The sequence below is a fragment of the Ursus maritimus genome, unplaced genomic scaffold (assembly GCF_017311325.1).
Source record: "Ursus maritimus isolate PB19 unplaced genomic scaffold, ASM1731132v1 scaffold_9, whole genome shotgun sequence".
Classification (NCBI taxonomy): domain Eukaryota; kingdom Metazoa; phylum Chordata; class Mammalia; order Carnivora; family Ursidae; genus Ursus; species Ursus maritimus.
The window spans coordinates 58,921,963-58,948,261 of NW_024427107.1; the positions used below are offsets into that span (position 1 = coordinate 58,921,963).

Here is a 26,299-nt window from a genome sequence, read left to right on the forward strand (position 1 = left end):
CATGTAGAACATTCTTTAGAATAGATCACATACTAAGATATAAAACAAGACAACAAATTTAAGAATACTGAAATCATTCCAAGTATCTTTTATGATCACAATGGAATGAAACTAGCAATTCAAAAAAAAATAGGAAAATGGAAAAATTCACAAACACATAGAAATTAACACACTCTTGGGGCGCCTGGGTGGCAAAGTCATTAAGCGTCTGCCTTCGGCTCGGGGGGTGATCCAGGCATTCTGGGATCGAGCCCCACATCAGGCTCCTCCGCTAGGAGACTGCTTCTTCCTCTCACACTCCCCCTGCTGTGTTCCCTCTCTCACTGGCTGTCTGTCAAATAAATAAATAAAATCTTAAAAAAAAAAAAAGAAATTAACACACTCTTGAATAACCAATGGGTCAAAGAAAAAATCAGAAGGGAAATTAGAAAATATCTCAACAAAAATGAAAAAGATGACACAACATACAAAAACTTAGGGAGTGCATCAAAAGAAGTTCTAAGAGGGAATCTGATAGTGATAAATGTCTATATTAAAAAAGAAAAAGGTCAAAATAACCTAAATTTTACCCCAAGGAACTAGAAAAAGAACAAATCAAGACCAAATTTAACAGAAAGAAGGAAATAATAGGATTATAAGCAGAAAAATGAAAAATAATAGAAAATAAAAAAATCAACAAAACTAAGATTTGCTTTCTTTAAAAGATAAATTCAATAGGGGCACTTGGGTTGCTCAGTTCGTTAAGTGTCTGACTCTTGATTTCAACTCAGGTCATGATTTCATGGTCATGAGGTCAAGCCCAATGTTGGGCTCTGCACTCAGCAGGCAACTGGCTTCTCTACCTCACTCTCCCTCCACCCCTCCCCTGCTTGCACTCTCTCTAAAATAAATAAATGAATCTTATAAAAAGATAAATTCAACAACCTCTTAGCAAAACAAACCCTAAGAAAAAATGAGAGAAGACTCAAATAAATTAACTAGAAATGGAAGTAGAAACATCATAACCAATACCACAGAAATAAAAAAGATCATAAGCAACTATTATGAACAATTATATGCCAACAAATTGGGTACCTAGAAGAAATAGATAATTTCTAGAAACATACAACCTACCAACACTGAATCAAGAACAAATAGAGAACCTTGGGGCACCTGGGTGGCACAGTCATTAAGCGTCTGCCTTCAGCTCAGGGCGTGATCCTGGCATTCTGGGATCGAGCCCCACATCAGGCTCCTCTGCTAGGAGCCAGCTTCTTCCTCTCCCACTCCCCCTGCTTGTGTTCCCTCTCTCGCTGGCTGTCTCTGTCAAATAAATAAATAAATAAATAAATCTTAAAAAAAAAAAAAAGAACAAATAGAAAACCAAACAGAGCAATAATAAAGATGAAGATTGAATTAGTAATAAAAAACCTCCCAAGAAAGAAAAGCCCAGATTATATGGCTTTACAGGTGAGTTCCACTAAACGTTTAAAGAAGAATTAATACCAATCTTTCTTAAACTCTTACAAAATATAGAAGAAAAAGGACCACTTCAAAACTCATTTTATGAGGTCAGAATCACCCTCATATCAAACCAGACACCACATAAAAAGAAAATTATAGGCCAATATCCCTGATTAACCTGCATACAAAAATCCTCAAGAAAATATTGGCAAGGGGAATTAAACAGCATATTAAAAGGATTATATACCATGACCAAGTAGATGTATCCCTGGGAAGCAAGGATGGTTCAATATATGCAAATTAATCAATATGATACACAACACTGATAGAATGAGGGATAAAAATCACATGATCATTTTAACAATGATGTCATTCAGTAAAAGCATGACAAAATTTAAAACCTTTCCATGATAAAAGCTCTCAACAAATCAGGTATAGAAGGAAATTTCCTAAACATAATAAAGGTCATATATAAAAGCCCACAGCAAACATGATACTCAATGGTGAAAAGTTGATTACTTTCTTACAGGATGTGGAACATGGCAGGGATGCCCATTCCCACCACTTCTATTCAACATCATACTGGAAGTCCTAGCCAGAGAAATTAGGTGAGAAGAAGAAAGAAAATTATTCAAATTGGAAAGGAAGAAGTAAAATTATCTGTTTGCATAGGACATGATCCTATACATAGAAGCCCTAAGGACTCCATAAACACACATAAAACAACTCAAATCAATAAATGAATTCAGCGAAGTTTCAGGATACAAAATCAACATAGAAAGATCAGTTGAATTTCTACACAGTAACAATGCACTATCTGAAAGAGAAATTTGGAAGACAATATCATTTATAATAACATCAAAACTTAAAAAAAATACTTAGGAATAAACTTAAGCAAGGAGGTGAAATAACTGTACAATGAAAAATATAAAACACTGATGAAAGTATTAAAGCACACAGAAATAAAGGGAAAGTAATTCTTCATTTATGGACTGGAAGAATTAGTATGTTAAAAATGTCCATACCACCTAAAATGATCTATAGATTCAATTTGATCTTTATCAAAATCCCAAGGGCACCCACAACTATATGATCAGCTAATCTTCAACAAAGCAGGGAAGAATATTCAGTGGGAAAAAGACAGTCTCTTCAATAAATGGTGTTGGGAAAAGTGGAAAGCAACATGCAAAATAATGAAATGACCACTTTCTTACACCATATGCAAAAATAAATTCAAAATAGATCAAAGACCTAAATGTGAAACTTGAAACCATTAAAATCCCAGAGGAAAATACAGGCAGTAACCTCTTTGACATTAGCCATAGAACTTCTTTCTAGATATGTATCTGGAGGCAAGGGAAACAAAAGCTAAAATAAACTATTAGGACTTCTGCACAACAAAGGAAACAATCAACAAAACTAAAAGGCAGCCTATGGAATGAGAGAAGATATTTGCAAATGAAAGGTTAGTATCCAAAATATATAAAGAACTTATAAAACATAACACCCAAAAAACAAACAATCCAATTAAAAAATGGGCAGAAGACATGGATAGATATTTTTCCAAAGAAGACATACAGATGGCCAACAGACACACGAAAAGGTGCTCAACATTTCTGGAGAAAGGGGAACCTTTTGTACTATTGGTGGGAATGCAAACTGGTGCAGCCACTCACAGTATGGAGGTTCCTTAAAAAGTTAAAAATAGAACTACCTTACGATCCAGCAATTGCACTACTAGGTATTTACCGAAAGAATACAAAAATGTTAATTCAAAGAGATATATGCACCCCAATGTTTATATTATCTATAATAGCCAAATTGTGGAAAGAGCCCAAATGTCCATCAACTGATGAATGGATAAAGAAGATGTGGTATATGTATATATAATGGAATATTATTCAGCTATAAAAAAGAATGAAATCTTGCCATTTGCTACAACAGGGATGGAGCTAGAGTGCATTATCCTAAGTGAAATAAGTCAGTCGGAGAAAGACAAATACCATATGATTTCACTCATATGTGGAATTTAAGAAATAAAACAAATGAACAAAAGGAAAAAAAAAAGAGAGGGAGGCAAACCAGGACTCTCAACTGTGGAGAAAAAAACTGATGAATTTAAGAAACAAACAAACAAACAAACAAAAAACAGGAGAAAGAAAGAGAGAGATAAACCAAGACACAGACTCTTGACTATAGAGAACAAACTGATAGTCACCAGAGGGGAAGGGTTGGGGGATGGGTTAAATAGGTGATGGGGATTAAGGAGTGCACTTGCTATGATGATCACCAGTGTTGTATGGAAGTGCTGAATTACTACATTGTACACCTGGAACTAATATTACACTATGTTAGCTAATTGAAATTTAAATAAAAACTAAAAACCCACAAAAACTCCCCAAAATCCGAACGGTATTTTTTACAAGAAAAAAATTTCTAACATTCTTATGTAATCACAAAGGACCCAAAATAGTCAAAGCAATTTTGAGCAAGAAAAACAAAACTGGAGGCATATTTCCTGATATTGAAGCATATTATAAAGTAATCAAAAGAGTATGACACTGGAATAAAAACAGACATATACATTGATGGAACACATAGAGAGCCTAGAAATAAACATGCATATAACTATCAACCTGTCTTCAAGAAGGGTGCCAAGAATACATAATAGAGAAAGGATAATTTCTCCAATAAATGGTGTTGGGAAAAGTGGATATTCACATGTGAAAAAATAAAATTGGACCCTTATACCATACACAAAAGTTAATTCAAAATAGATTAAAGACTTAAGTGTTAGACCTGAGACCACAAAACTCAGAAGAAAACATAGGGGAAAAGCTTCTTGACATTGGTCTTAGCAATGATTTCTTGGATATTACACCAGAAACATTGGCAAGAAAACCAAAAACAGACAAGTGGGATTACATCAAACGGAAAAACTTCTACATGGCAAAGAAAACAATCAACAGTATGTAAAGACCATATGTAAAAACCTAAGGGATCAGAGAAAATATCTGCAAACTATACATCTGATAGAGGATTAATATTGAAAAAATATAAGGAACGTACAACTCAACAGTAAAAACTTAAATAGCCTAATTAAAAAATAAACAAAGGAACTGAATAGACATTTCTTCAAAGATGACATTCAAATGACCAAGTATACGAAAGGTGCTCAATATCACCAATAATCAGGGGAATGCAAACCAAAACCACAATGAGACATCACCTCACACCTGTTAGGATGGCTATTATCAAAACAGAACAAAACAAAACAAAACAACACAAAACAAAGATAACAAGTGTTGGCAAGAATGTTGAGAAAAGGGAACCCTTGTACTGTTGGTGGGTATATAAATTATTAAATTATTAAAACCATTATGGAAAAACAGTATGGAGGTTCCTTAAAAAATTAAAAATAGAAGTACCATGTGATCCAGCAATCCCACTTCTGGGTATATATGCAAAGGCATTTAAAATAGGATCTCAAAGTGATATAGGCACTCCCAGGTTCACTGCAGCATTTTTCACAATAGCTAAAACATGGCAGCAACCTTCATGTCCATTAATAGATAAAGAAAATGTAGTGTACACACACACACACACACTCACACTCACACTCATTCACTGGAATATTATTCAGCCATGAGAAGAAAATCCTTCCATTTGTCAACACAATGAACCTAGAGGACATCATGCTAAGTGAAATAAACCAGAAACAGAAGGATATATTCTACATAATACCACTTACGTGAAGAATCTAAAATAGTCAAATTCATAAAAGCAGAGAGTATAGTGGTGGTTTTCAAGGTCTGCAGGAAGGGGCAATGCGGAGATATTAATCAAAGTATACAAAGTTTCAGTTATATAAGATGAATAAATCCTCAAGAGTCTATAGTTAACAATCTTGTATGATACACTTAAAATTTTGCTAAGAGAGTAGATCTTAAGTGTTCTTATCACAAATAATAATAATAAATAAAGAGGAAAGGAGTAAATTTTGGGAGGTCATGGATATGTTTATGGCATAGGTTGTGGTGATGGTCTCATGAATGTATACTTAAGTCCAAACTCATCAAGTCATACACATTAAATATGTTCAGCTTTTTGTATGTCAGTCACATCTCAATAAAGTTTTTTTTATAAAAAAAAGTTAAAATAAAACTTACAAACTTAAAATAACAAATATTTATTATCTCAAAATCTCTGTGTTCAGGAATCTGGTAGTGTCTCTTAAGGATGCAATCAAGGTGTTGGGTGGGGCTGCAATGCCATTTGATGGCTTGACTGAGGGAGGATTCTCATTCACATTTACATGGTTGTACCAAGATTCAGTTCCTCATGGCTGTTCAATTGAGGGCTTCACTTCCTTGGTGGCTGCTGATAGGGGCCTCCCTTTATTATTTGCTACATGGGCCTCCTCATTTGTCAGTTCACAGCAAAACAGCTGGCTTTCTTCAAAAGAAGTAAGCAAGAAAGGAGTGAGCAAGATGAAATTCAGTCTTTCTGTAGCATAATCTTAAAAATGACATCCCATTCTAAGGGACCATTTTAAAGGCTGCCTACTTCAAATACTAAACCGTTTTCTGGCAATTACCACCATTTCAATTTAAATTGTGTTATCAGTTACAAAAGGAATGCATTTCTTAACATACTTCCTTGCTTGGGTGTTCTTTGAACAGTGCATTGCACTAACTATAGTTCAACAAATATATGCTGATTGGATAATATTTTGATTTTTATTGAAAAGACGGTTGAATCTTAAGGCAGTAAAGTTTTCCAGCAGATATTGCTTCTTGAGTACATATAACTATTCTTAGAATTGACATTCCCGAAGAAAATAGTTAACTTGTGTATCTTATGCTAAAATATATTTATTAAAGCTGTTTGGACAAATTTGACATTTATTTTATATCTCAAAAGTCTTGAATGTCATGGTACATAAAAGGCCCTACAGAAAAGCACCAATAAGTTTTCTAGTTTCTATGTTTTTCTGGTGTCATGCTTAGTTGAATCTTAAAAGAAGGCTGTAATTGAAATGTCTTTAAGATCCAGAGCATGAAGACAAGATAAACAGTCAAAGCTATATTAAAAGAAACATATCCCTTTTTATACTTGCTGTAGAAATGAAGTTGTGATATTCTTCTCAGACTATAAACTGACAGTCTAATGTTATACAGTATCCTATATATGAGCCTTTATATATTCTCTGTCAATAAAAAGCAGTTACTATTATGTATATTTCATATATGACTTTCATAAGTCATTTAAATAATCTAAGAAAAGAGAAAATGTATTTAAACAGATACTAGACATGATTTGCACCTTACAACAAGTAGATTTTTCTCATTTGAGGCAAGTAGGCTTCTGTACATCTCTTCAGCAATTATCCAGTAAAACTTCTGTTTACCAGAATTCAGTCCTCTGGATGCTTACTTTCGTACACTTCAGAAAAGGAAATAAATCAAAAAGTGAATCTGATATCAGGGCTTTCAAGAAAGCAAATACACTAGCCTCCTTGAATTACTACATATGTTTATTACTCAAACTACATACTCATGACAGGTCAGCTTCCCCTCTGCTCAATGATTTTTTTTTTTTTTTTGACAGAGAGAGACAGCCAGCGAGAGAGGGAACACAAGCAGGGGGAGTGGGAGAGAGAGAAGCAGACTCCTAGCAGAGGAGCCTGATGTGGGGCTCGATCCCAGAACGCTGGGATCACGCCCTGAGCCAAAGGCAGATGCTTAACGACTGCGCCACCCAGGCGCCCCATGCTCAATGATGTCTTTATTTCAGGACCCAGGGTGAAAGAACTGCCTGCTTTGGGACACTGATGGAAAAGAAAAGATGGACTGTGGGGTGGTATCTAAAGATGTCAGTGGGAAACCACATATGTCCTTTCTACTCATAGTTTACTGGCTTAAGAAGGTCATGGCCAAGTCTGAGGCCAGTGGAGTGGAGAAATACAATCTTCCTACCACAAGAGACTGAGAATATTTTAATGATAACACAACTCACTATACATACTTAGAAGATGTGATGTGATTGAGATGATTAAACTGGTCCCATATGACCACTGACAATTTAGAATGGTCATCCAACCCATTGGAATGGGCATTGTCCAACTTGACTTCACTGTTGTAGTTTAGACCTGATTCAGTTTCCCTTGCAATCCTAGCACCAATTCTCCTGGATTTTTAGATTACGTAGTATTGTGATGTTCACTGATGTAATGTACAAAAACATGTCCCTATGTCAAGAACCCCTATCAAATCCCCTATGTGAGATGAAAGAATCACATTTATGAAAATCCTACTTGGTTGAGTGCACTCTTGGGTGCTTTAGTTAATCTGCTCAGCAGCCAATTGAGGAAGAAAAGATTATTTTCATTTTACTTGTGAACAAATCAACCCAGACAGCTTACACGAAGTCACATGGCCAGCAACATGTGAAACTGGGATTTGAGACCAGCATTTTGACTATAGAGTTCCAGAAAATTGAGTTGGAAAGACAATGACTACAGTTTGGACATTGCACAACTAATAAGGAATTTTTGCCAGCCATTTGCTAGCCAGAAGACAAAATGACCACATTCCCCCACAGACCTTTTAATGACTCAAGACCATAAACTGTTCATTGAAAAAATTACATGTATTTGTTTTAAGGTTCATAAGGAAAATTCCTCTCTCTGAAGCCTAGAGAAGTATTTCATCCTTTTTGTACAGAGCACTCAGGGACATTCTGTTGCAGGGGGAACACACAGAACCCATTGCTCAAAAGACTAATCGTCAGTGGATGGCTGGAGAGGAAGCGAAGAAGTGGAATTAAGTCTAAGGTTCCCAAGGCACAGCTAAAGGACACATAGAAGAACTGGGAATTCGGTTTCCTAGGGAAAGGTGAATAGGCAGGAAAAAAGGTAGAATGAGTTGCAACAAAGGTAAATATTAACTCAAGAATTTATGTAAAGAGATTTAGAGAGACACCCAGGCTTTTGCATAAGAACTTCCAGGCTTTTATTTGGCTGATGTTCTACATGAATAAGGAGTAAAATCTGTGCAATCAACCTTCTGGTGTCAAAAAGACTGAGAGAAGGTAGCCTTGTTAAACGTAAGGGTGGAAGCAGGATGACACTTGGGCTAGGGAAGAACTGGTCTAGGTAACTGGAATAAACAAAATTTTAAGTTTTAACCTCCTTTAGCTGAGTTTTAAGAATTCTGCAACTGTATATTGCTTGATGAGCTATAAGGGAAAGAGCATAACCCTTGCAGCCACATAGATCTGGAGTCAAACCCTACCTCTGCTATGTCCCTGACTACTATATGACCTTAGGCAAGTCTCTTGCCTTCTTTGAACCTCAGGTTCCCATCTCAAAACAAAACAAAACAAATATAATGTAGAATTTTTGTGAAAATTAAATAAATTGTATACTTATCTATATCTATGTCATATCTGTGCCTATGCTGTGTGTGTATATCTATATCTATCTATCTATCTATCTATCTATCTATCTATCTATCTATACTTGTATCTATGTCAACATCTATCTAATGTTTAAGAGATACTCTAAATATAAAGAACTCAAGGATGAGGGGAATCAGTAGCAAGGTTGAGAAGGATGTTGGGAAAAAATTCCTTCAGAAACCACTGTCCTTCATTGCTTTTTATCCAGTGTCTTAAAGTCTCTTCTATCATATACTTTGTGTTTCTTGGTTGTTTCAGAACAGAGGATAAATCTAGTTCATGGTACTCTAGCTTTACTAGGCACAGAAGTTGTGTCTTTGTATCTAATGTGTATCTCTTTTAGGAAGAATATATTTGGTTCCCGCTTTTGTTTAATCTAGTTGAACATCTCTACCTTTTAGTTGGAATATTTAGTACATTAATATTTAATGTTATTTTGATATGATCTAATTTAGATCTACCATTTTACTAGCTATTTTATATTTGTTCCCTTGGTGTTTTGATCCTCTGTACCCCCTTTCCTGCCTCGTTCTGGATTACTTCAAAGTTTTTAGAAGAACATTTAGTTTACCCACCAGCTTTTTAAAAATATACTTTATTTTTAGAGCAGTTTTAGGCTCACAGAAAAATTGAGCTAGAAGTACAGAGAGTTTCCAGTACCCTTGTCTCTCCCCACCTACATAAACACCCCACTGTCAAAATCTTACACCAGAGTGGTACACTTGTTACAACTGATGAACCTATATTGACATCATTATCATCCAAAGTCCATAGTTTACTTTAGGGTTCACTCTTAGTGTTATATATTCTATGAGTTTTGACAAATGTATAATGACATGCATCCACCATTGAAGTATCATATAGAATAGTTTCACTGCCTTAAAAATCCTGTGCTCTGCCTATTCAACCTTCCCCCCCAACTCCTGGGAACTACTGATCTTTTTACTGTCTCCATAATTTTGCCTTTTCCAGGATGTCAGAGAATTAGAATTATAACAGTATGCATTCTTTTTAGATTGGCTTCTTTCAGTTAGCAATATGCATTTAAGGTTCCTCTATGTCTTTTCATGGCTTGATAGTTCATATCTCTTTAGCTGAATAATGTTCCATTGCTTAGAGGTACCACAGTTTATCCACTCACCTACTAAAGGGTGTCTTGGCTGTTTCCAAATGTTGGCAATTATGATGAAAGCTGCTATAAATATTTGTGTTCGGGTTGTTGTGTGGACATGTTTTAACTCCTTTATACAAATACCAAGGAGCATGACTGCTGGATCATTTGGTAAGAGCATGCTTACTTTACTAAGAAACTACTAAACTATCTTCCAGAGTGACTGTGCCATTTGTATTCCCAGCATCAATGTATGAGAATTCCTATTGTTCCACATCCTTGTCAGCATTTGGTTTTGTCAGTGTTTTAGATTTTGGCCATTTTAATTGGTAGTAATGATAATTCGTTATTGTTTTAGCTTGCAACTCCATAATGACATATGATGAGTATCTTTTCATATGCTTGTTTTCTGTGTATCTTTGGTGGGGTTTCCAGATCTTTTACCCACTTCTTAATTGGGTTGTTTATTTTCTTATTGTTGAGTTTTAAGAGTAGTCTGTATATTTTGGATAACAGTGTTTTATCAGATACGTTTTTTTGCAAGTATTTATTCCTACTCTATGGTCTGTCTTCTCACTTTCTTGACAGGGTGTTTCACAAAGCAGAAGTTTTTAACTTTAATATATAGTTCAGTTTATTATTTCTTTTATGGATTGCATCTTTGGTATTGTATTTAAAAAGTCATCACCATATCCAAAATCATCCAAATTTTATCTTATCTTCTAAAAGTGTTATAGTTTTGTACTTTACATTTAGGTCTATGATCCATTTTGAATTAATTTTTGTGAAGGGTGTAAGTCTATGTCTAGATTCATTCTTTTGGCATATGGATGTTCAGTTTTTCCAGCACTATTTATTGAAAACACTGTTTTTTCTCCATTATGTTGCTTTTGCTCTTTTGTCAAAGATCAGTTGCCTATATTTATGTGGGTATATTTATGGGCTATTTTGTCATGCTGATCTATGTGTTCATTTTTTTGCCAATACCATACCCTCTTGATTACTATAGCTTTATATTAAGTTTTACACACAGGGAGTGTCAATCTTCAAATTATGCTCTTCTTTAATATTATCTTGGCTATTCTGGGTCTTTTGAATTTCTGTATAAACTTGAGAATCAGTTTAGTTATATCCACAAAATAACTTGCTGTTTGGGATTGTACTGACTCTATAAATCAAGTTGGGAAGAACTGATATCTTGACAATATTGAGAATTCCTATCCATGAACATGGAATATCTCTCCATTTATTCAGCTAAGTTTTGATTTTTTTCAGCAGTTTTGTTGTTTTCCCCATAAAGATCTTGTACATATTTTGTTAGATTTATACCTAAGTATAATCTCTCTCTCTCTCTCCCTCCCTCTCTCTCTCTTTTTGGTGCTAACGTAATAGGTAATGTGTACTTTACATTTCAAATTACACTTGTTCATTGCTAATATATAGGAAAGTGATTAACTTGCATCCTGCAAACTTGATGTAACAGTTTCTTAGTTCCAGGAGGTTTTTTGTTGATTTTTTTCAGATTTGTCTACATAGACACTCATTCTATAGGTTTCTTAGCTTTACCTCTTTGCACTACTTTTTAGTGATTGCTCTAGGCTTTAAAATATATGCTCTTAATCTTTTACAGTGTACTTACGGTGAATACCATATCACTTCACATAAAATATATAGCTCCATTTATCCCCAAGACTCTTGGTAACCATCAGTTTGTTCTCCATAGTTAAGTCCGTTTCTTGGTTTTCCCCCTATCTCTCGTTTTCCCTTCGCTCGTTTGTTTTGTTTCTTAACTTCCACATACGAGTGAAATCATATGGTATTTGTCTTTCTCTGACTGACTTATTTTGCTTGGCATTAAATACTCTCTAGCTCGCTCCATGTCATTGCAAGTGGCAAGGTTTCATTCTTTTCTTTTCTTTCTTTCTTTTTATTTTTTAAAGATTTTATTTATTTATTTGACAGAGAAAGCACAAGCAGAGGGAGCAGCAGAGGGAGAAGCAGGCTCCCCACCAAGCAGACAGCCCAATGCAGGGCTCAATCCCAAGATCCTGGGATCATAACCTAAGCCAAAGGCAGATGTTTAACTGACCAAGCCACCCAGGTGTCCCAAGATTTCTTTCTTTTTTATGGCTGAGTAATAGTCCATTGTGTGTACAGACCACATCTTCTTTATCCATTCATCAAGCAATGGACACTTGGGCTGTTTCCATAATTTGGCTGGCTGGCTCATTTGGTGGAAAATGTGACTCTTGATCTTGGGGTCATGAGTTTGAGCCCCACATTGGGTATAGAGGTTAAAGTCATATGGTTTTTTTAAAAAGAGAAATGAGAATCACTTATATATTTACCTGACATTTACAATTTTTTATAACCCTCATTCCTGTCTATACATCTAAGTTTCCCTCTCCTATCATTTTACTTCAACCTGTGATATTTCCCTCAGTGTTTCTAGTTATGTAGATAGACTGGTAACAAATTTTCTTAATTTTCTGCTATACTGACACATTTATTTTGCCTTTGAAAGATGTTTTTACTGGATATAGAAATATCTGTTAAATTTTTCCTTTCTGAATCTAAAAAATATTGTCCTAATATCTTCTGGCCTTCAGTTTTTCTAATAGGAAATCAGCAGTTATTTGAATTATTATTTGCATAGAAGTACTGTACCATATTTTTCCAATGAAAGATTAAAAACATATCTGCAAAGTTTTTGAGACTCCATACTTCAAAATGTAGACCCTAATTCTCCTCCATTTGAATGTAGTCCAGACTAAGACTTGATTCTAATAAGCAGAATATGGTGGAAGTGAAGCTGTGTGACTTCTAAGAGTAGGTCATTAAAATGTAGTTCAGAACACATATAAAGAGCTTCCATCTGGCTTTCTCTTGATCTGTCTGTCTTGTTCTAATGGAGGGTGGGCACTATACGGACACTCAAGCAGTTCTGGTAAAGGGTTCTCGAGGAGAGGAACTGAGGCTTCCCACCCACCACCAGCACCAGTGCCTGCCATGTGTGTGATATACTTTCCAGGTAGATCCTCCAGCCCCAATCACATCCAGCTTCAGAGGACCATAGTTTTGGTGACATCTGACTACCATGTTATCAAAGTCCCAGGTCATAACCTTAGCTGTTCTCAAATTCTTGCTCACAGAAAATGTGAGAGATAATAAACATTTCTTGTTGTTTTAAGTCAATAAATTTTGGGATAATTTATTATACAGCAATGGATAACTACATTTCCTAACTCAAATATCTCTACACATTATAGTCATTCTAATTCACCAATGCCTCAATTCACTTCTATTAAAAATATATAAAATTCAAGATGTACAACTGAAAAAATCAATCTATGGAAGAAAATTATTAATTTTTGGTAACACCAATCTATTTTAAAACACCATTTTGTCTTTCTGGTTTACCTTTGCAGTCTGAGCACCTTGTATAATACTTGGTATATAATAAGACATTAAATAAATATTGCTGAGTGGATGAATGCATGACTGAATTTGCTCCTCCACGCTCTAAGCTTCTGGAGGGCAAAAACTATGTCTTATTCATCTTTTTTATTTTCCTCACAGGTATAATGCTTGACACTGAACAGGTCCCATTCACTGTTGAATTAAATCAAACTTAACTGAAGTTCTTGTTGAAGTAAACAATCTAGAAACAGAAGTGAATCTATCACCAAAACAAACAAAAAACCCCCTAAATTTATATACTCTATCGGCTTCTTGTACGTTTTATGGATTTTTATAATTTCCATCAATAGAACCCATCTTCAAATGTTCTAGAGAATCTTTATGAAACAATATATAATGATAGCTTTTTTTTAAAAAAAGATTTTATTTGTTTATTTGACAGAGAGAGAGACAGCCAGTGAGAGAGGGAACACAAGCGGGGGGAGTGGGAAAGGAAGAAGCAGGCTCCCATCAGAGGAGCCCGATGCAGGCTTAATCCCAGGACTCTGGGATCACGCCCTGAGCTGAAAGCAGACGCTTAACGACTGAGCCACCCAGGTGCCCCTAATGATAGTTTGATTGTGTTTAGGTTGTAAACTATTATAAGGTGTTGAATTTGGCAAGTTAGCTACAGAGGCCTGGTAATCTGAATTCTTCCTTATCTAGCCAAGTGTTATGCCATTTTAGAGCTGAATTTTATGAGCATAGGGAATTTGAACACTCACACAACATGTAAATTGAGCAACTACTTTCCCCTCTTGAGGAGGTAGTATATACCTAGGTGCGTCCCAGTGGTTTACAGCATAAACCAGACTTACTAGATGCAAATCTTCACTAGACCACTTAACCAGGGTCGTGATCTTTGGCATACAGCTTAACCTCTGCCTTAGTTGCCTCATCCGTACAATGCAGAAACAAATAGTACCCACACTACAGGATTGTTGTGAAGATCAAATGGGTTAGTACAAGAAAAGTGCTAGGGCACCCGGGTGGCTCAATCAGTTAAGCAACTGACTCCTAATTTCGGCTCAGGTCATCTCAGGGTTGTGGCATTGAGCCCCACATGGGGTTGTGTGCTCAGCAGGGAGTCTGCTTCTCTCTTGTTCTCTCTCTCCCTCTGCCCTTCCCCCCACTTGTGCGCTCTGTCTCTCAAATATATAAATCTAAAAAAAAGTGCCTGGCACATAGTAAGCACTAATAAAAATTAGTTCTTTTTCTTTTTTTTAAGATTTTATTTATTTATTTGACAGAGAGAGAGAGACAACCAGCGCGAGAGGGAACACAAGCAGGGAGAGTGGGAGAGGAAGAAGCAGGCTTCCCAGTGGAGCAGGGAGCCCGATGCGGGGCTCAATCCCAGGACCCTGGGATCATGACCTGAGCCAGAGGCTGGCTTTTAACGACTGAGCCACCCAGGCGCCGCTAAAAATTAGTTCTTAATGCCATCAAAGCCTACCATGGACCTAGAACATTGCAGGGGATTTGTAGATCTTTATTGAACAAATGAGTAACTAAGATATTGTATGAACATCTCTGACACGTTTTGGAGAGGACAGGGGGATTGTATTCATGAAGACACAAAAGTTTTGTTTATTCCTTTTTAGAAATTCTCCATCAAAAAGAGGCAGTTGAGTATATTTATTGGAACAGGATATATAAGTAATATTGGCCTATAATTACACTGAATTGGGAATTATAAGACAATAACTTTGGGGTAAGAGGATTTTTTATTTTTCATTTTAACCCCTTCATAAACGCGAAGGTGTTAGAAATGAGTCAAATATAAAAAGGGGCACAGAGTTTCTGAGTATCAGGTGCTTTCCGCGCTGTTGGGCACGGGGAAAGACTATTCTTTCTAACTCAGAGAGACAAGCTTCCCCTACATGCGCAACACCTGTGGAGAGGTAGGGCCCTAATTAGACTAAAACCCCAACGCCTGACACAGTGCCGAACCAGCAGAAGAAAGTCAGAAAAAAGTATTTTAAAGGAATGGAGCATTAAATAAAGGCAACCGGGGCAGCCTTTACGACAAAATATTCTACCTTTGGTCTCAAACTTTTCCATCTGTACCTCAACTTCCACCTACCTGGATAGATACAAGTCTTCCTCTTAGGAAGGTACTCCAAGCAGCAAGAAGTGATCCAGTGGAAACCTCTTCTCGGAGTCATGGGGACCGCCTCCTTCGGCTGTTGCTAAAGATGGGAAGAAGGCCAGAGATGAGGCTAGGAGGAGCGGCGTCCCACTTGGCAGGGGTCACGCCCGGCCCCGCCCTCACCCGCCCTAATTCTCGCACTTGGAAACCAATGGTCAGCAATACCTGCCCGGAACGGGACTCGGCGTCACCGAGATGGGCCCCGAGGACTCCGACCGCCGCAGAGAGGCAATTTTCCCCGGACCCGGCGGAGTCCCAGCCAGCGTCGTGCTGTGCTCCCCAGACCCTGGGCCCGCGCGCGGCTCCCCAGGGGGCAGCAAGAGCGTGCACGGCCAGGAGGAGGCCCACGCCGCCTGTCGGCTGCTGGAAGACCTCCGCCGACGGCGGGCACGCGCCTTGCCACGGCCTCTGCCGCCCGGGGGCTCCAGGCGCCGGCGGGCGGGGGCGGAGGCGGAGGCGGAGGCCCAGGCGCCGCGGGAGGAGCCGAGCGGGGCAACCGTCGGGAGCGCCCTCGCTGGGCTGCGCGCCGACCTGACGAGAGCGCGCGTCCGCGGCGGGCTCTCGGGTACCCTGTTGCCTTCCTCCTCTCCTGGGCCTCCAGAGCCGCGTGGGCCATTCGAGGACTTTCGAGGCCGCGAGGAGCTTTTCGTGGGAAGGAAGAGATGAGAGCGCACAGTTAGGGTGAGCTGGGAACCGGTCGTCGGTGTTCTGGGGCCAGCCGTCGGCTCGTGTCCCGACTCGGTGCTGATGCCCCTACTTCCCCAGCGGCATCCGAGAGGGAAGGAGGCCTGCGGGACCTGGGGTGCTGACACCTGTCCGGCGCGGAGTCTACTAGTGCCACACCCCAGACCCCCGTAACCAGCCCCTCCCCAACTTGTTCTGTAGTTTCTACCAAATAAAAAGTTGCCTGTGGGCGGTGGGGAGGACGTGGAGAATAAAATTCCCAGCAAATGAAGGTTCAAATACCGGCGTTAACATTTACATGCTCTTCTAATTCCTCCTGGTCCTAAGACTTTAGGAATGGTAATGGGCAACTTTGGGTTTCAGTTTACTCATGTAAAATAGAGGTAGTAACCTCATAGGATTGCTCTAAGGATTGTATGAGATAATGTTATATAAAGAACCTAGAACATAGGCACTATTCAGTGGCTTTTATTATTATAATAATTATTATAGATCTTGAAGACTGTAGCCAAAGAAAGAAAGAAGGAAAGAAAGAAAGAAAAAGAAAAGATGACAAATACACAGATATGAAAGATCAAAGTTTTTTTCCAGAAAGGAGCCAGGGAATTTCACACATGCACAGACGCTCTGTTCCTGGGCTACAGACCATGGTCAACATCTCGGTCAACATTTTCACCATGGTATATGATTGGTCATGAGGAAGAGGCAGAAGGGTGTGGAGGCTTTCTTAACCTTAACACCACGACCGCTAGAAGAAGCAGTTTCTGATAAAAGGCTGTTAACCAGACGTCGTTACGAATCGCACACAACCGTACACATATGTCCGTGTATCATGCATTAGGGTCGTCCTTGTGTAAGGGACAACGATGAACAGGTTCAGTTAATTTAGAGATGTTGCTATTTATGTCATTTGTGCTATTATTTGTTGATTGAGCTGGTCTTCTTAATAAGGTGCATTGATTTCTAGGGTCTGTGAGTGAATTTCAGGAGTTCCATATAGTTAAAATTGTATGTCAAATGTGGATGTGCATGAAGTGCACTACTGACCAGCTGCGGTGGGGGCTGGTGTGGAGACGGTGCCAGGCAAGGAGGCTGGAAGAGCAGGGCAGGACTGTAGAACGTCTGTGCCACACCAAAGGACGGAAGACCCCACGGAGGCCTGGGCCACGGGCTTTCTGTGCTGCTGGTTGTGTTGTTACTCTTAGTTTGCTCTGTGTTCATTTGCTTTATTCTTTGCAAATTTTTGCTATCAGAAAAGTGTTTCCAGGTGCTGAAGAATGAAGAAAAATGTGGCAGAGGAAAACTAAAAGAAAATTTTATCCGATGACTTTACTTTGTAAATTGGGGGAGGGTAGGACCACTATTTGCTTTTTCACGGATGGAACACCCTGGTTCACCCTTGATGAGTTGATGAGGGTTTTAGGCAGAGAACAAGGTCCTCATGTATTAAACAAGACCCTAATTGAAGATATTTGCAAATATTTAATTATTAGCTCTCAACTACAAAATAAAGATTGTGTTGGATTAAGCTTTGTTGGGCAGTGTTTTAGGTAAACTGCCCTAGAGATTTATTTTTTAATACGTGAGGACCTTCATAACCCCCCGCCCCTGGAGGAGGGTACAAATCAGCCTTGCTGTGTAACAGATTTCACTCTAGAGTGAAAATTGTTAGATTATATAAGTACATATAACTGTACATGTGCCTCCAAGGTGCCATTAAATGTTTTTGCTCGACAGGGAGGCCATTTAAAATCCTAAAAACTTGAAATGACAAGTCATCAGGTAAATGGGCCCAGGTCCTGAAAGCTCAGGTGGCCTTGGGCAGTTATCTTGTAGCTCAGAAAACTCGTAAAGATAAATAATTTCATTGCAGATCACATGGCATTGCTTGAAAACAGCCTTCCATGCACAGGAATTTCTCATGTGGACAGCTTTGTGCGTCAGCTATTTTTGTTTTCATCTCAAGGCCATTTCAAAAGCTATTTGTATATCTGGATTTTACCTTGTCTCATAGAAAGTCAGTTTTATAGCCAGGCCAAACAGTCGGAAATGGAGTATCAGATGAGAAATACATCTTTCTTGATATCTTATTTTCCTTTCCCACAAAGTCCTTATTTTTCCTGTGCAGAGAGCGGTTTCATTTGATCCGTTATCTCAGGCTAATAAAAATCCTTATTCTTTTTCTGACTTTTAGCTGGAAATGCATTTCCAAAACCTCCACCTGGCCAGAAACTTTACTGGATTTAAACATGAAAATGCAGCGATTGAAAAGGAGTATGAACTGGAAATTGTATCCGAATCTCAAAGCTCTGAAGATGACGTTGTGAATCTGGAATAAGGAAGTGCAACACTCGCAGATCTGAACCCTAAAATAACACAGACGACTCCAAAACAATTCTGACAGTAACATTATGGATGCTTTGCATAAGATTTTAGGGGCAGTTTGTAGGCCAAAAACTTAGATGCTGTCAGTAAGTGACAGAAAGCATTTAAGAGAAGGGAGAGAGAAAATAGTGTGTTATCAAGTTTTAGAGTTTTGGCTGGGAAATACAAGTGAAAAAATATATATTGAAGAATGCCTAAGGCAGGTTTTTATCTTGTGCCATCTCAACTTGCTGGCATTACCTGAACTTCTGGAATCTGTGCACGGTTTTGTTTTACTTGATTATTCTTGGTTTATCTGTCCAGTTCGTTTTCAGTGTCCACCCCTAACCCCCCTTTTTATTTGAGAATTACCTCCACCTAGACTCTAACCATACCCTTAGGGTAGAGTCTGCCAATAACGATGGCCCTCCTCCCTTGGATATAGTCACTCAGATCAAGGCAGATTGATCAGCTTGTCCTAGGAACTTCTGAGGTAGAACGAAGGGAGTGGATGAGTATTCCCTGATGGTAGAAGCCTTGGGATGGGGGGCTTGGAAGCTGCTGGTGGCCACCATGTGAGAAAGTGCCAGCTCTAGTGACGGAGGTTGAAACTGAACCAGAGTGCACAAAAGTCAGGGAGAGAGCTGATCTTCCTTGTCCTTGGGGTTGAGCTGCATAAAATCCCAGTGCTTGCTGTCATTTGGATACATGAAAATACCCTAATATCCTCCTAATAAAATCTCCTTTTGCCTAAGTTAGTTCAGTTGGATTTTTATGACTTGTACCCCAAAGATTCCTAACACAATTCCTTTGTTAAGTTTTTAGGAGTGAAGATGATTCATGTTGAATTAGAATGCACTGGGCATTATACACAACTAATGAATCATTGAACACTACATCAAAAACTAATGATGTACTATACAGTGGCTAACTGAACGTAATAAAAAAATATAGAATATCTATCTTTATCTTAAAAGTACTGCCTCTGTAATGCACAAAATAAAATTAATAAAAAATAGTTGCAGATCTAAGTAATATTCATAATGGTCATTATCTGTAAAAATAAAAATTAATTTTTAAGACATAATTTTAGTATTTAATAAAAATTAGTTGTTGAAGAAAAGAAGAACAGAACAGACATGATTTTTCTCTTAAAATAAATACAAGTTGTTTTATGTGTGTGAGGATTTAAGGATTATCTGGACCATGTTTTGTTTGTCCTTAACTTTTTTTTCCCATGAGAAGTGAATTATTCAAGGCCTTTGGGACTTTATTTCTTTCCTCTGTAAAACTGAGGTATTACTATATTCAACTTACAGGACATTGTCAATGAGCCACGGGTAGCATTCTATCCGGTCTCTGGATTTCTTGAGAAATTCTGCATATGAACTCTTGGCTTATAAATATACAGACCGATTTCTTTTTCTTTTTTTCAAGATTTTTTATTTATTTTGAGAGTGTGAGAGAGAGAGAGAGAGTTACGAGCAGGGGGGATCTGGGGGAGGAGAGCAGAGGGAGAGGGAGAAGCAGACTCCTCGCTGAGCAGGGAGCCTGACTGGAGAAGCTCCATCCCGGGATTCCAGGATTGTGACCTGAGCTGAAGGCAGACACTTAACTGACTGAGCCACTCAGGCACCCCCAGACTGATTTCTTAAATTATATTTATAAAATAGATTTTCTATATGTCTCTTCCTCACAGAGATATTCTGAAGAGTTTGTGGAATTCCTTGTGATCTGTTCTTTGAAAAATAGCCTCGTTAAAAAAAAACTGTTGGGCCAGTCATTCTCAAGTACATTTTTATTTTTTTTTATTTTTTTATTTTTTAAAGATTTTATTTATTTATTTGACAGAGATAGAGACAGCCAGCGAGAGAGGGAACACAAGCAGGGGGAGTGGGAGAGGAAGAAGCAGGCTCATAGCAGAGGAGTCTGATGTGGGGCTCGATCCCATAACGCCAGGATCACGCCCTGAGCCGAAGGCAGACGCTTAACCGCTGTGCTATCCAGGCGCCCCCTCAAGTACATTTTTAAAGTTAATATTTATAAGTTGTGATTTTGTGTTTAGAAAATATTCAAGATGATTCATTTTATAAGCTCTGTTCCTTAAACACAGAGAAGCCAACACTGATTAGTTTTCACGTGAATAACTCGATTATACGGATGACGTGCTGTATCAGGAATCAAAAGAAACTTAAAGGAGAACTTCTGAAAGTGGATCCCTGTTTTTCCCCTTCTCAGATATAAAAGTGCTGATCAATTTGTTGTAAAGATTTCGGTCCTTACTTTCCCTATCTTCTAGCGATAAGCTTTGGGTCCCTGTATCTTTTAGGAGTCACAGATGCAGAAACAGAGTAAGAAACTCTTTGTTTCAAAAGCCTCTGAGATTTCGGGAACCCTAACCCGTGGAACTGGCCCGTGATCGTAGCTGTCAAGACCGAGATTCGACGAGAGCATGATACGTGGGACACTACTGTTGTTCAATGTTTTTGCTTTGTTTCCCCTCATAAAGTGACTTCTGTTCTCTTATGACATCCCTTCTTTTTGGGTTTGCTTGATTTTTTAAAGTAGCAGAAGCCAGACTATTTTCCTATTTTTTCCTTACAGCGGCTCCCAGCTGTTGTTTGCTTGCTGGATTCCGGTCCTGCCATGGCACACGCAAGGACAGCAGGGACACTTTTCTGGGGGGTGTGGGGATGTGCCTACAATGGCTACATTTCCTGGCTTTCCAGAGTGTTTAAATAAGCTAGAGCAACAGTGTGGCGTTTTAAAGAAATACGAGGTAGAAGGGACCAAACTGCTGCCAGCTGGAGGGGAAATGAGAAAATAATTATAACCTCCATTATGCAATAGGGAAGCAGGAACGGGATAAGCCAAAGAAAGTCAAATGTTCCTACCGATAGTGGATAGAGAGGGCCAAAAAAAGAGCAACTTAAACAGTTTTAGCGAGGAAAATATGCTGTTACTGTTTTGGTTATTTTTTTCCTCTCAAATGACACAATTTCTCACAGCTTTCATTATGGAGGGAAAAACCCTGTTTGCAGGAAATGGGCTTTCCCTAGACAGTGTGATACTTGGTTGGCACCTACCAGTGAAGAGGCGCCAAATTAATTATGACAATTAGGAGCTCTGCACAGGTTGTTAGGTATTAAATGCCTTTACAGGTGGCCTGGATGAGTCCGCGTTTTGTTTGCCTTGCCAAATGATTTCCGCTGTAACAGGTGTTTCTGGAGCGCTCCGCCTGGGGACAAATCGGAGTAAATCCACGATGGCTGAGCCTTCCCCAGTGTCATCACAAGAATCCCATCTCCCCTGGGCGCTTCGCTGGCAGGGTCTGGGGCCCCAGGGCCGCCATCAGCTGCGTTTATTTACCGCGATCATCACTGCTGGGGTCCCTCCCGGCCGCGGGCCTGGCACAAGGCCCTCCAGTCCCCAGCTGCTTTCTCTCCTGATGCATTTAGGGTTGCCGCCGCCACCGCCTCCGCCTCTTGGCCTTGCGATTAAGGAGGGTCTGGGGAGGATTAGAAATAGGTGCAGGTCTACACCGAACCTCTGCCACCCTGCCTACCTCTGCATCTGGCAGGCTCTTCTCGTCTCACCGGAACCAGGAGCTGGGCAGCAGAACCCGTGCGCCTCGCAGCAGCCTGAATTGGGTACGGCTTCTCAGGGGGCCGTGCCCTCGCTGCATCGGGATCTGACCCTCATGAAGGCTGGGGTTAGGAGACTCCACCTCTTCCTCAGGAGTGGCAGTGCCCCATCCTTCCCCGCGGGGGCCGGGGCAGGAGGAGCCCTGCAATGTCAGGATAATAACGAAACCAGCGATGGTGGGAGCCGCCACTCCTGTGCTGGGCGTCGTGCCCAGAGCCGCCTGTGTAATAGCTTCGTTAATCCTCGCCGTGATTAGTAGGCATGTAGAACACATTTTCGGAGGCATTTGGCCTCAGTAGTTAGTCTTGGCTTTGACACCAACTCTCTGGGCTAAAGCTAATTCTTCAGCTCCACCTGAAAAAGCTTGTGATGAGTACCATTCTTATTTAAACCGTGAGCAGCCCAAACTGAAGAGTGCTGGCGCAGGGTTGGGAGACTGCGTGAGTGAGGGCTTTTCTATTTCCTGTGTGTTTCTTTCCGGGGCACCGTTGTGCATGACCTTCCCACCCTCGGGGACTCAGACCTTTCCGGTGCCTGCCTCCGTCTTCACTGCACCTTTGTGTCTCTGGGATACTGTGCTGCCTGCCCTCTGTTGGCGCGCTGACTCCAGCTCCTCTGCTGATTGATAACGTTGATTTGCCAAACTTGGGCGTGGGCACCAGGGAGATACAAAATGAATAGTAGCCACAACTTACCAAACCCTGAATTTGCCTGGCACACAGTGCTATGCACAGCTTAAAGCTTAATGGTCTCAGCAGCACTGTGAGTCGGAATCACCACTTCTGCCCTTTTGTAGAAGAAGGAGAATGAGTACTGAGAAGTTATACACCTTGCCCTGGGTCACTCGGCTGGCAGGCAGCGCAGACAAGATTAGGGTCCAGGGCTGGGCATGGGCTCGCTACCGAGCCCCTTCCAAAGTGATGGGGGAGACCCACGCACAGATGAATAAATGCAGCAGTGTAACAGAAATGATAACAGAAGCATGTATGAAGTGCGGGGATGCTTTTGTGCAAGGGACAAAGAAGGCATCATTGAGGACTTGCCCCCCTCCCCCCAGCATAAACTAGCTGGGGGATCTTGGACAAATTACACTGCCCTCTTTGGGACTCACTCTTCTCATTTAAAAATGAAAGAGTGAAAGTGGCCTGTGAAACACCCCTCTAACTTAGAAACTATTCTAGTCTAATCCTGCCTGTTGGAACTGGACTCTTCAATCACTCACCCTGACTTTCTGATACCTGTGGTAGCCCGGTGGGTCATGGACTCGATCCATGGCCCCGGCCAGGAAGTGGACTCCCCCAGCCCCAGCCCTTGCCCTGATCACAGTCCCAGCTGTTGCAGCCTTGATGATGACAGGAAGCAATTCTTGTCACTCTGGGAAGCCTCTCTGCTCTTCTCCCCCATATGTGACTGCAGCCAGGGGAAATGTCACATTTGCACTTCAGAGGGAGACAGGCACTGCTCAGACCTTTCATGTATTAGATTCTAGAAGCAGCCTGGTGGATTGCCTGCTGTGGCAGACACGACAGGCCACAAGCAGTGTCATGTGTAGTTAGGACTGCAGCCTCTGGAGTCAGGCGATAGAGTTCGAATCTGGGCTTCCTCACTGCTTTGCTCTGTTACCGTCTCCGAGTGGAGTTTGCTTCTCTGTAAAATGGCACTAATCACACTCACCCCCCTGGGGTTGTTGTGAAGCTCTGACGGATCAATACACGTGAAGTGCTGAGAACACTCTCAGCTAGTGTCTATTCTAATAGCCTACCCAACAACCCTTCTGCTCAACCTTCTTGCCTGCTGGAAGAGCCTGACTCCAAGACAGAGACTGAGAATGACAGTTTCACTTTTCACAGACGCTCGGACAGCTCAGGAGGGCTATGGAATCCAGTGTTGTCCAAAAAGACATAAGGGGAGGTTTGTTGGGGGGGGTTTCTGAGAAACATGTGCTTTCCTTACAAAAGGAGAGACAGGAGGGAAGCTCTTTTCCTCCTTACTTCTTCTTTTCCTGCGCAGGAACATCGTCACATGAGGTGGGAAAGCTGCACCTGCTGCAGCCACCCTGTGACCCACGTGGGAGATATAGGGACACTTGGAGGATGGGGAGATGGGGAGATGAAAAGCAGCAGTGTCTCTAATGGCATCGCTGAATTGCTGAGCCAACCCTCAGGCTGCCTCCCTAGGGCTAGTCTTCACCTGTGAGGCAGCGGCAATAACACGATACAATTGTTTAGGGGCGCCTGGGTGGCCCAGTCGGTTACGCATCTGCCTTCGGCTCAGGTCATGATCTCAGGGTCCTGGGATCAAGTCTGCATCAGGCTCCCTGCTCGGCGGGGAGTCTGCTTCTCCCTCTCCTTCTGCCCCTCCCCACTTGATATGTGCACATGCCCGTGCTCTCTCTCTCAAATAAATATTTAAAAAAAAGATCCAATTGTTTAAGCCACTTTTATTTGGGCATTCAGTTTCTTGCATCTGGAGCACCCTGACACACTTAACAACCTCCTGGGATAAAGGTTTGGGCGTTGTCTGATTGCAAATGTGGATATCACCAGAAACTATGGGCAAAGGACCCCAGAGACACCATCTAGCTGCTTAAGGGTCTCACACATGCCTGTAGTGAAGACCCATCTTATGCAGTAAGAGACCAATTAAAGCATATTGGGGAAGACTTGTCTGAGAGGAACCCCTTCTGGAACCCTATGGAGGAGACTCTGGAATTCCACAATAAATATTCTGACTGTTGAAAAAATTTCCTCATTCTTACACTGTTAAAAACAAGACAACAAGCCCCAAACTATGCTAAGCCCCACATCACCAAACTGAGACTTACAGTTTTGGCGCTCCCAGAAATGGAATCTTGAACCAGTCAGTCAGAAATCGCCTGTCAGCACTAGTAGGTAATCAGCCTGATAGACCCTTGCCAACCCTGAAAGGAAAGTAACTTCGCAATAACTAACGCACATTTTTGCCCAGTATAATTTCCTTGTTCACACTCCCTTCTGCCTATAAAAGTCTTTCATTTTATATAGCTCCTTGGAGCTCCTTTCTATTTGCTAGATTGGATTCTGCCCTATCCAAATCGATTTTTGCTCATATAAACTCTAAAAAAAATTTTTAACTCCATTAAGGATATCCAAATGCCTATGGAACCTACTACCTATCTAATTCTGTCAGGGAAGCCATTTTAGTTTTCAGCGATTGAAAGAAGTGGGGATGAAATAATTTCTTAAAGTGTCTCAGGAGTGAACTGGCAGCAAAATATACCAACTGTTCATCAGCACTTAAAATTTTATATCAGGGAAGTTTAGCAAAAAACAACCTGGAATTGAGTTTCTGCAAAAATCACTTCTAAATTGGTACTGAGGATGTTAGTGTCTCTAAACTTCTACAGGATTCAGTTAGCAATCATCCTGCAAAGGAATTTCTCAGGATTTCGAGATGGGATTGTCAGGTTGCTGGGCCCATGACCAATGTCCTTTGGAGTCTACCAGCTTTTGCACTGACATTATGGTTTCCAGTTTACCCTGAGCCTTCTAGCTAGTCAAGTGCTTTGCAGTTTACAGTCTTCTGGGTGCTGCCATGGCCAAGAGCTCATTAAACCCACACCAACCCTCTGAGGTCGGTGTTGCTTAAGGCTGTTGAAATTCAGGGGGCAGCAAGAAAGCTTGCCTGGCTGATTTTGGAAATATCACGCTCAGCTGGCTTCCTATGATGTCACCCTCCCTAGGTGGGTGGTGTTACCTCTTGGAAAAAGTGAAATTTGGGGAGTCAGGAGACTCCACTATGGGTCAGCTCAGGGCTGAACTTGCTGTGTGATGTCTGGTGACTCATGGATATCTCTGGGCTTCAATATCCTCATTTATAAAGTGAGCAGTTGAGATCGAAATGATCTTTAAGATTCTTTGGTTTTAGCATTATCGTGCTTTTAAAATAATCTTTCAATACAATGTTGTTGCTGATTCCTTAGTGTGAATTAGCTTAGGTGGTGA

General features: G+C 40.3%; 2 long non-coding RNA genes across 3 annotated transcripts in view; one reads left to right on the forward strand and one right to left on the reverse strand.

Annotated features, from left to right (window-relative positions):
* The window catches only part of LOC103661580, a 407,461-nt gene that overhangs the window by 21,212 nt on the left and 359,950 nt on the right, over positions 1-26,299 (reverse strand). Inside the window, exons 5-6 of one of the 2 annotated variants that reach the window (XR_568183.1) lie at positions 15,558-15,663; positions 6,873-6,888 (exon numbers count right to left, since the gene is read on the reverse strand). This is a non-coding gene — a long non-coding RNA (uncharacterized LOC103661580). Of the gene's footprint in view, positions 1-6,872; positions 6,889-15,557; positions 15,664-26,299 lie in introns of those variants that run through there. The other variant, XR_568182.1, reaches the window with a different exon arrangement.
* Positions 16,154-19,425, forward strand: LOC103661578. The gene is made up of 2 exons (XR_568181.2): positions 16,154-16,304; positions 18,502-19,425. It is a non-coding gene; the product is annotated as an uncharacterized LOC103661578 (long non-coding RNA).